Genomic DNA, 9818 nt, shown 5'->3' on the forward strand with positions numbered 1-9818 from the left:
TCCCTCAGATTAGAAAAATATGGGTCCTCTTAAATCACTCATAATTAAAGTCACCAAAAAGCTGCATGGACCCTGTGTCCCATCTGCTTCTCCTCCAGTCACCTAACCAATCTGCACTCTGCAGGACTCCATTACAAAGGTAGACATACCTTATTGCTAAGTCGGAGCTTCTGTTGCACATTCCTCCCCCTGGACAGCAAAACTGTACTTTTCACAACTCTGCCAAAAATAAATAAATAAAATAGGTCTGGAGAGATGGCTCAGCCATTAAAGGCTAGGCTCACAACCAAATTAATAATAATAATAATTATTATTATTATTATTATTATTATTTATTGTTGTTATTATTATTATTAATAAAAGGAGAAAATTCCACAAAACCCCTTGACCCCTTTTTCTAATCCTAAAGCAGAGAAAATACCAATTAATCTCCCACCTAGCTCTGCAATTTTCTCTACTGCTGACTCTGCAAGTAGTCTAGAATTCCAGGCATTCCCAGTTGATGTCCACCCCACTATCGATGGATTTCCCTAAAGTCAGCTTACCACTTTAAAGTTTTTTCCACAGCTCAGCAATGTGATCCAAATGAGTGTGCCTCCACCAACTTCAAGCCTGAGACAGAGTCACCCCATCCTCTGGCTAACAAGACACGCCCCTGCCTCCACTGGCACCCCCACAACTCGCCCCTCCCCCCCACCTGTCATCTGTCTCCCTTGTCAGTCTAGTTTCCAAGAGGTAAACAAAAAATAGGTATTGACTGGCAAGGGTAGGGTGGGCCCCTCCCCCCAGGCCAGGAATGGGCGGTGGTACTAGAAAGGATCCTCCAATACCACGTGCCCACGTGCCCACTGCAGCTCCCTGGGCAGACTGAGAATACTTATTGACTATCAGCATTTCAGCAAAAGGTCACAGAGCATCAAAACCTGAATTACAAGAATGATGGGTAGGATTTTGCTGCTAAAGTTGCAGCATGTGATGTTCTAGCTTAGAACAATGCCACTAGCCCAAAACTTAAAATTTTCCTGCTGCTTCAGTTAAATTTTGTTTATTTTTTTCCTAACAGCAGAAATAACTAATTGTCAATGATTCCTTCACAAGACATATTAACTTACTAGCCACAACCCCATATCAGATTAACTACTCAAAAGCTATTTATCTAAAAGCTTACCAGATGGTTTGGACTAATATTTGAAGAAAATTGTCAGCTGAGGCTAACAAAGAATTGGAAAATAAGTTACAGGAGACATAGATGGATTGCTTGGATCATAAAATCCATTTTATTTCCATTATTGTTCCATTATTGTTTTGTCTTCTGAAAGTTACGCTTATGCTGTGCCTTCATTCTTAAAAGCTACTTTATTTTAATACTCCAAAAAATACAGTTGGAAGAATTTAAATTTCTTTTAGGTTTTCTAAAGATTTACAGCATTAGAAAGATTTAATCAAATTAAAATATTATTGTATCTCTTTTTAGATAAAGAAAACAAGAAGACTCAATATTTTGCTTTGGTATAGATTTTTGTGTAAAGATTACAGGAACTCAGAGGTGTTTGCTACAACATTCTGTATGAATGGTGACTATATTCTGAATTGCCTGTGCCATTACCTTAATCTCACCTTGATAATCATTGTCTATTACTCCAGGAAAAATTTGTAGTCCCTGCATAGTAGTATAATGAAGTCTAACAATAGAATGTCTTCCCATCACATTTTCCATTTGTCACTGGCTCCATAAAAATCACTGGATGAAGCCCAGTACACACACTGAGGCTTTGTGGCATTGCGAGTAGAAGTTCTAAGAAGGTACGCTCACCTTATGATCCAAGGAAATCCTAAGATAATTCATGTTACATTGGGCCATTGATGTGATTAAGTGTGATATAAAAACAACAAAAAAAAAAAGAATGAAAAGATGTCCATTTTGTTTGTACTCAATATTTGCCTCACTGAGCAAACAAAGTCTGCATGAGGAATCTTCTTTCCTGCGTCTTTTGCATTCTAAGGCTTCCTTGGAATCTCAAAAAGAGAAACACTCTGAGACTCTGTTGATTCAAAGAAACCTGTGGAGACACAGAATTGTAATTGTGAAAACAAGGTAAATAAAAACAACAAATAAAGTCTACCATTTGTGGATGAATCCAACAATGCTAGGTTTTAAAATTTAGGGTTTAGGGAAAGACTAGGCACCTAAACAGATATCTAAATATGGTCATTTATGACATATATATTATGTATGGGTGAACATGCCCCTCGTGTATAGGCAATATGTTGTTATGAGTATTTATATGCAATGCACAAAAGTAACTTGAGGTCTATTCACCTCTTCCAGCCACTTCAAACTTCATCTGTTTTATGTCTTCAAAGTAGGATAATTTTTATTACCACTAAAGTATCTTAATTTCATAATCATCCTACAAAATTTATTTAACACACCCATATGATTTCTCAGAAATGTCCACAGTATTAATCTATAAAAATGCTCTGAATAATATTTATATTACTCTTCTCCTCTTTACTGTCTTATAGTTACAACAAATACTTGTTGATCACCTACCTTTTGCCATTCACTGCTTGAAGCACAAAGATTTAACACAGACCAAGACAAATTTGCTGTCCTAGAGAATTGAAATTGTTTACAATACCCCAGTCACCACAGAAAGTAGGTTGGAACCAGATTCCTAGGATCCTATGGTTCTCCTGTAAAAGTTAAAATTTATTATAAATCAACCAACCAGTCAATCAGTCAACAATCAATCAACAATCAATATTCAATGGGTTAAGTGGGGCCATGTAGGCAGAGGAGCTTACTTGTGGAAATGGGGAAGAAAATTCATAGAATATGGGAAAATTAAAAATACTATCTCGGCAGTTCTAAAGACACCTTTGAATAAAACTTGCAGACTAAAGGCTTCTACATAAAACTTAACTTCTACTTCACTTCTTGAGAGGACCTCATACTGATTTAGGAAAGAAAGATAGAAGGGGGGTATTTGTAATAGAGAGGTAGCTCGTGATTTAAATCTACAATTAACATAAATGAAACATCAAAGTCTCAACTCTCTTCACCTGCTTTGTTTTGTTATCCACAGAGCAATTTCTCATCAGCCTTTCTTTTATTCCTCCTTGCCTATGTCTGAGCCCAGACTAGTCACCTTACTCATCAGTAAGAGAGAACTTACTCCTCTCCCACATCAAAGCTATCTTCACTTTCTTTAGTGGCTTAAAATATAACCATTCTAAATATCCATTTTTCATTTTTTTAGCCAAGAGAAACTGGGTCCAGTCCCTAGAAGATTAGTAGATATGTCTTTCTGTGAGCACTAAATAATCATCTTGGTATTTTCTATGATCAAGTTGAAGATTCCTTTCAAAACACTTTTGCTCTGTCAGAGAAGTTTTGCAAGCAAATGTCTTGACAGTAAATAAACCACACAAAGCCAGGCACTTGAAAACTGATTCAATATTATTAAATTAACCTCCACTTTCTTCTAATGTGCCAACCTTTTCTCTGAAAAATATTACATACTTTAGATGCATTTTAAATATGTCTATAGAGAAAAAGAGGCAAAGAAACATGTTTCATTGATTCAACAAAACTTGTGTAACCCAATACTGAATCATGTCACATTCTGTTTCTGAACACTTTGAACCTACATGAGAAATGTGTACAGAGTAAGTGACAGCCATGTGAACAGTGTCCTTTGTTAGCACAGCATTGTTTAAACAATTACTTCTGCTCCCAGTGTCACAGAGTGTACCCACAAATCCATGTCAATCATCAATGCTCATGAAAGTAGTGCATTGTACTTTTAATTAAGCAAAGATAAAATGCAATGTCTTTAACATACACATTACAATCAGGAGTAACTACACCTATTCTTTGGCAAAATTTGTCACAAATACGAGCCATTTTTCATTGTTCGGTTTATTTTAAAGATATATGATGGAACATCTGCTCTCTCAAATATTTTGAGAAAACAGTGCACAATTCCTCAGATAGATGTGCTTACTACAAAGCAGATTTCTAGAACCGTAACTACCTTGCCATTCTGACACTCTATACTCATTGAGCAGAAACCCTCAGTGGGGGCACCCTTCAGTTGATTGTCCTTAATATCATCTCTTTTTAAATTGGTTATTTTGCTTATTTACATTTCAAACGTTATCCCCCTTCCCAGTTTCCCCTCCACAAACCCCCTATGCCATCCCTCCTCCCCCTGCATCTATGACAGTGTTCCACAATCCAACCATCCAATCCTGCCTCACTGCCTTAGCATTCCTTTACACTGGGGCCACAAGCCTCCAGAGGATAGCCTTATTTTAATTAAGGCTATGAACATAGTGAAGCATGTGTCTTTGATATGTGTTGGAGCATGTTATAGGTATATACCCAGGAATGGTAAGCTGATGTCCAATTTTCTAAGAAACTTCCAGACTGATTTCCAGGGTGGTTGTAACATATTTCAATCCCACCAGCAGTGAAAAAGTGATCCTTTTTCTTTACATTCTCACCAGCATCTGTGTTTTTAATCTTAGCCCTTCTGACTGGTATGAGGTGGAATATCAGGATTGTTTTGATTTGCATTTCCCTGATGACTAAGGATGTTGAACGTTTCTTTAGGTGCTTCTCAGCCATTCAAGACTCCTCAGTTGAGAATTCTTTGTTTAGCTCTTTACCCTATTTTTAATAGGGTTACTTGATTCCCTAGAGTCTAACTTCTTCAGTTTTTAGTATGTTTTGGATATTAGACCTCTATCCAATATAGAGTTGATAAAGATCTTTTCCCAATCTGTAGGTTGCCATTGTGTACTATTGACAATGTCCTTTTCCTTACAGAAGCTTTTCAATTTTATGAGATCCCATTTTTCTATAATTGATCTTACAGCCTGATTCTTTGGTGTTCTGTTCAGGAAATTTCTCCTATTCAGATAACATTTCAATCACAGAAGAATACAACTTTGCTCAAAATGAATAAATGCGCTCACTCACACTCAGTATTCACACGGTTTGTATTATCAGAAAAACATATGCTGTTCATTCCACCAGTCTGTACTAACTGTGTTGATAGCGACCCTGCTTATATATTAACTCCTTACAGAGTCTTGGCCTCTGTGGGAACACACTAAGAACAAATAATCATAGATCCTAGGGAAAGGTAGCCTTGGTGGGAAAGTCCTAGCCTAGATAAGAACAAATGACCAATAGATCTTATGGACAGGTACGTAGTGACCTGTTACACCCTGCTTCTTCTGTGAACTTTTCACCCAGCCAATATCCTCTTCTGGAGAGCATCTGTACTCCCCCTGAGAACACCTGTGCTCCCCAGAAACAAAGAGACCCTACGTCATTCCCCTCCCCATATCCTGCTTCTATGTGTCTATAACCTGGTGGTTTGGGAAAAATTAAAATTTGACAGCTTGATCAGACTTCTTGACTTGCTGTCCATTCTTTGAGTGCCTTTGTTCCCCATTCTCTCTTTCAGATGGTCCCCCTGTCCCAGTTCACTGCCCTGCAGACTGGGGCATTGCTGAATTATGGAAACAAAGGCTTTGCTTTACCTTGGCCAAGTGAACAGTGCATATGTGAAGAAACCTTAGGAAATGGTCCTCTCCATTGTGAGAAGAAAAAGTCACAGCAGCAAAAGTCTTATAAATTGCACCTATTTCTGGAATCCTCATGTTGCCTCTATCTGGGAGATACAGCCTATTGGGTGCCTCCCAGCTGAAGCACTTTAAACCAATACTAAGTCAAGGAAGGCTGAGTCAAGAAATGATTTCTGAATCAACAATGACTTGTTTGATTCCCAGCAAATGATTTTACTTTAGTCAGCTCCTGCTAATCAGAAATCAATAGAGACAATACTAAATTCCATCTGTTAAAACTGACATATATAGGTACACTTTTATTTTCTATAGTCAGGTGCCTGGCATATGATGCTTATAGGAAAACCTCATCAGATATAAAGAACACTACCCATTCATGTGGTTTTACCACACAGAACAAGATTTGAACACAGAGTATCCCTTCACCAGCAATCTAGCTAGTTTGTCAGTTTAGATGTGTTCTAAGTCTAGACTGAGAAATAGGACAGGGAATTAAAGACTTGAGTTCTGCATTTAGCAGAGGCTTCTGTGAATGGCATCAATGCCACTTCCTGTACCAGTCATATCTAGACAATGACGAGATAATTGCAAGAGAAGCCAAAGTTCCATATTTGAGTCATGTGCTCTGACCTCAGTCTTACCAGGCTGCTTTCAGCCATTTAAGGCTTGTTGAAACTGCATGTTGTTGTTCAACCAAGAATCAGTCAAAGCCGGTTTGGAGAGGGCTCACTCCTAATACACAGTTGCTTCAATGTTTGGTCCATTTCAGCATGCCCCAATCGTCATCAGGTGATATCTACCCTTGTTTTTCTCAGCATGAATTGTCTGGTTGACTTAGCTAGCATTACAGCAACTGGCATGCTATTTCCTTTTCATGGTATCTCCCTACCTTTCTTGCTGGTAAGTCCCTACTTATCTTTACTGTGTCCTGAACTGTTTCAAGTACTAGACTGCAAGGTTCTCTGCATTTGCTACAGTTTGTAAAAAAGCTTGCCTTACACTATTCACTGGCCAATACTGGGTTTGCTTTGAGAGCGATACCATGGGAGTTATAATTTCTTCAGATTGTTTCAATTATTTCTTTTCTTTTATCTGCAAAAGTGTAGTTTATGAAACAAAAATGGTTATCTTTCTTGATCTCACAGAAGGAAATATTTGACTTCCTTTTCCCATAGAAGAAAGAGTTTGTCTCAATCCAATGTTTCCCACATATCTGAAAATCCAACAAAACCCCAGGACATTCCTCTACTGCACATAGCAGTGCATTTTCTCATTCACATAGTAAAAAGGAAGAGATAGCTGGAGATAATGCCAGGCGTGAGACATTATTATGATTTTAATTCCATATGATCTGATTTGCTTATAAAAGCTTTTAAGCATCTTCAGTTTTTAAAAACCCAGAATGTTTATATCTATTTTGCAAGACTTGAAGATTGAACTATAAAACTCACATCAGCACACTTATGGAGACCTGGAATGAAAGAGTCCCTTTGCCAATGGCACTGATTATTATGCATTCATTCCACAAATATAAGTCTCTACTAAATTCTAAGCACAGTAGTATATGTTAGTGGTAGGAAGATGCATAGTTTGTGCTTGCTATAGAGAGGTATCAGGGACTTGTTACTTGAAATATTCAATTAGCCACCATCCCACGTTAATGCTGGCTTCTCTCTGGCCCAGGTGGTCTCTACCCCTTCATGCCTAGCCACATGCAATGACCACCCATCTCTGGGTTCTCTTGCTGTGGATTCTGTTCACATTCTGAGCCATCCACCCTCAGTGGTTAGCCATCACAAATGCCTATAACCAGATAAAATAAGAACTCTAGAGGTTTGTAATTTATCAGTCAGATTTATATTAGTAAGTTCTTAACCCATAATAGCCCATAAAACTCTCACACAATGAATTATAAACTCAACTGATAAAAACACAAGCTACACACCTACTTGGGGCAAACACAACCTACTTATTATTTAATCATCTATCTAAGAAATCCCCAATACTTATGGCTCCCAGGACTGTGTGATTCTGGGTCTTCTTCCTCTCCCACAGGTTCCATCTTATCTCCTCCTCCTCTCTATCCATTTCTCTCCTCCTTTGTACTCTGTGTACTCATCTCTAAAATTCTCATCCCACGTTCCTTATCCACTAACCAAACACAGGCTCTCACCTTATATTGTGCCTGCCCTCACCTGCTTATGCAATCAACAGAGGGTATTGGGAGCAATCCACAGAGTGTTTTGGGAGAAATGAATTATTAAGAAATGATCGGTAGTTACTGCCATGATGCTATGAATTTTAGAAGAAAATACAATTGATGAAAACCATTCTCATGTGTCATTTGGGTAGAGTACAACAGTTTAACCACTCATGTTTTAAAATGAGCACAAATTTGAAGATGTAATTGCAAACTATCTCTATGCTTGAGGACAGGCCACTTTGTTACTCTATTTTTAAATGAAAAATAATGTCTATCATTCTCAAAGTAAAAGGAAGGAAATATAGTTCATGACTGACAGCAGAAATATTTAACGTGGGAAAACAGTTAAAAAGGCATAGTCCAGTTAGAAAACCAAACTGGAAAGTAGGTTAAAGTGTGTGTCAGAAAGGGAGAGATCTGAGATGCACAAGCTGGAGTTCCCAAGGATATCAAGCCACCATTGGAAGCTAAGAAGGTCCTGGTATTTTACTAATTTTCTACAATCCTAGTGTTATGCAAGTATTTCCTAGCAACACAAGCTAAGAGAATCTGATGAACAATGAACCTAAGAACCGTAGACTTCATATGTCAATCTCTGAGTTACAGAATGGAGAGAACGTGAGTGAAAATGGATGTGAGACCAAGTGAACAATGATAAAGAATAGCATAATCCTCACTGCAGCATTAAATATGCTTAGTGCACATTATAAAATGGGTGCACAAGCAGCGTTGAGCCCATGGTAGCTACTTGCTGCTACATGATAAACTTTAGTCCTCAGTGTTGTTCTGACTCAGATCAGACCCTTTCGTATTTCTCCAGCTCTCAGGTCCTACACTCACATTCCTGAGTGAAACAAAACATGATAGTTTGCCATCATGTCAACTTGTTTCTTTACTGATTGGAATTCGATAACTCATCCCTTCAGTATCAATGTAAAAAGGCCACAGTCACCAAACCTGCACAGAGTACAGTCTGTCCACAAAGAAAAGACCAATTGTTTGAAGGATTACTGCCAGGAAATCTGCTTGCCAAAAGACACTAGCCACCACATTCTGAAACACCTGCTTATTTACAACTCAAGGTGATATTATGAATGCCACCTGTGATATTTGTTTCTCAGTTGAGTGATTAATACACAAGAAATGTCTAAAATTGCCTTTGTTCCTGCAGGATTCCTACTACACTGAAAAGACTGCTCTGATCTCATTTAGAGAACACATTGTTTTGATAAAGTTGGAAATCATGAAAGAGTATAATAATAAATAATAAAGACCAACCTGACATATGCTTAACATACCTTATGCAATACACTGGAAATTCTTGTCATACTAATACATTAAATTCTCCTAACGCCCAGAGACAACAGTACTGTCATCCAACTTTAAAGATACAGGATTTAAAACACAGAGCATTTGGACAACTGTTTAATATCACATAGGTCATAATTGTAAAAACCAATATTTTCCCCTGCAGACTCTTACAAATGGCAGCAATCTGACCCTTCTCAGGTTCATGTGTCTGTGGGTACGTGATAAACCAGAATCTTCTACATGGAATTACAACCAAATTTCATTTCATTTTCCTTTGATAATTTCTATGTTGTTTTCTGTAAGTATCATTAGAGATTTTCTAGGTTAAGAGTAGAGGATGAAGCCTGGCAGTGGTGGCGCACGCCTTTAATCCCAGCACTTGGGAGGCAGAGGCAGGTGGATTTCTGAGTTCGAGGCCAGCCTGGTCTAAAGAGTGAGTTCCAGGACAGCCAAGGCTACACAGAGAAACCCTGTCTTGAAAAACCAAAAAAAAAAAAAAAAAAAAAAAAAAAAAAAAAAAAAAAAAAAAAAAAAAAAGAGTAGAGGATGAGATAGAGAACTACTACTTTACTACTTAAAAGCTCTTGCTGCTTGGTCAGAGAACTATGCACAGGACCCTAGCACATATATCAGGTAGTGCTGAAACAAGTCTTTGAACTCTAGCAAGAGATGCTGAAATTCGGCTTCTGGCTTCCATGGG

At 37.9% G+C, this 9818-nt stretch overlaps 1 protein-coding gene across 2 annotated transcripts in view; it reads right to left on the minus strand.

Moving 5' to 3' along the window:
• Window positions 1–2691, minus strand: part of LOC117715223 (solute carrier organic anion transporter family member 1A4-like) — a 45920-nt gene extending 43229 nt beyond the window's left edge. For both annotated transcript variants that reach the window (XM_076940764.1, XM_076940763.1), the window contains exons 1-3: window positions 2555–2691; window positions 1814–2060; window positions 150–219 (exon numbers count right to left, since the gene is read on the minus strand). The gene's annotated coding sequence lies outside the window, so the exon portion shown is untranslated. The remainder of the gene's footprint in view (window positions 1–149; window positions 220–1813; window positions 2061–2554) is intronic.
• Window positions 2692–9818: the final 7127 nt, after the last annotated feature.

Source organism: Arvicanthis niloticus, chromosome 9 (genome assembly GCF_011762505.2).
Source record: "Arvicanthis niloticus isolate mArvNil1 chromosome 9, mArvNil1.pat.X, whole genome shotgun sequence".
In the NCBI taxonomy this organism is placed as follows: Eukaryota; Metazoa; Chordata; class Mammalia; order Rodentia; family Muridae; genus Arvicanthis; species Arvicanthis niloticus.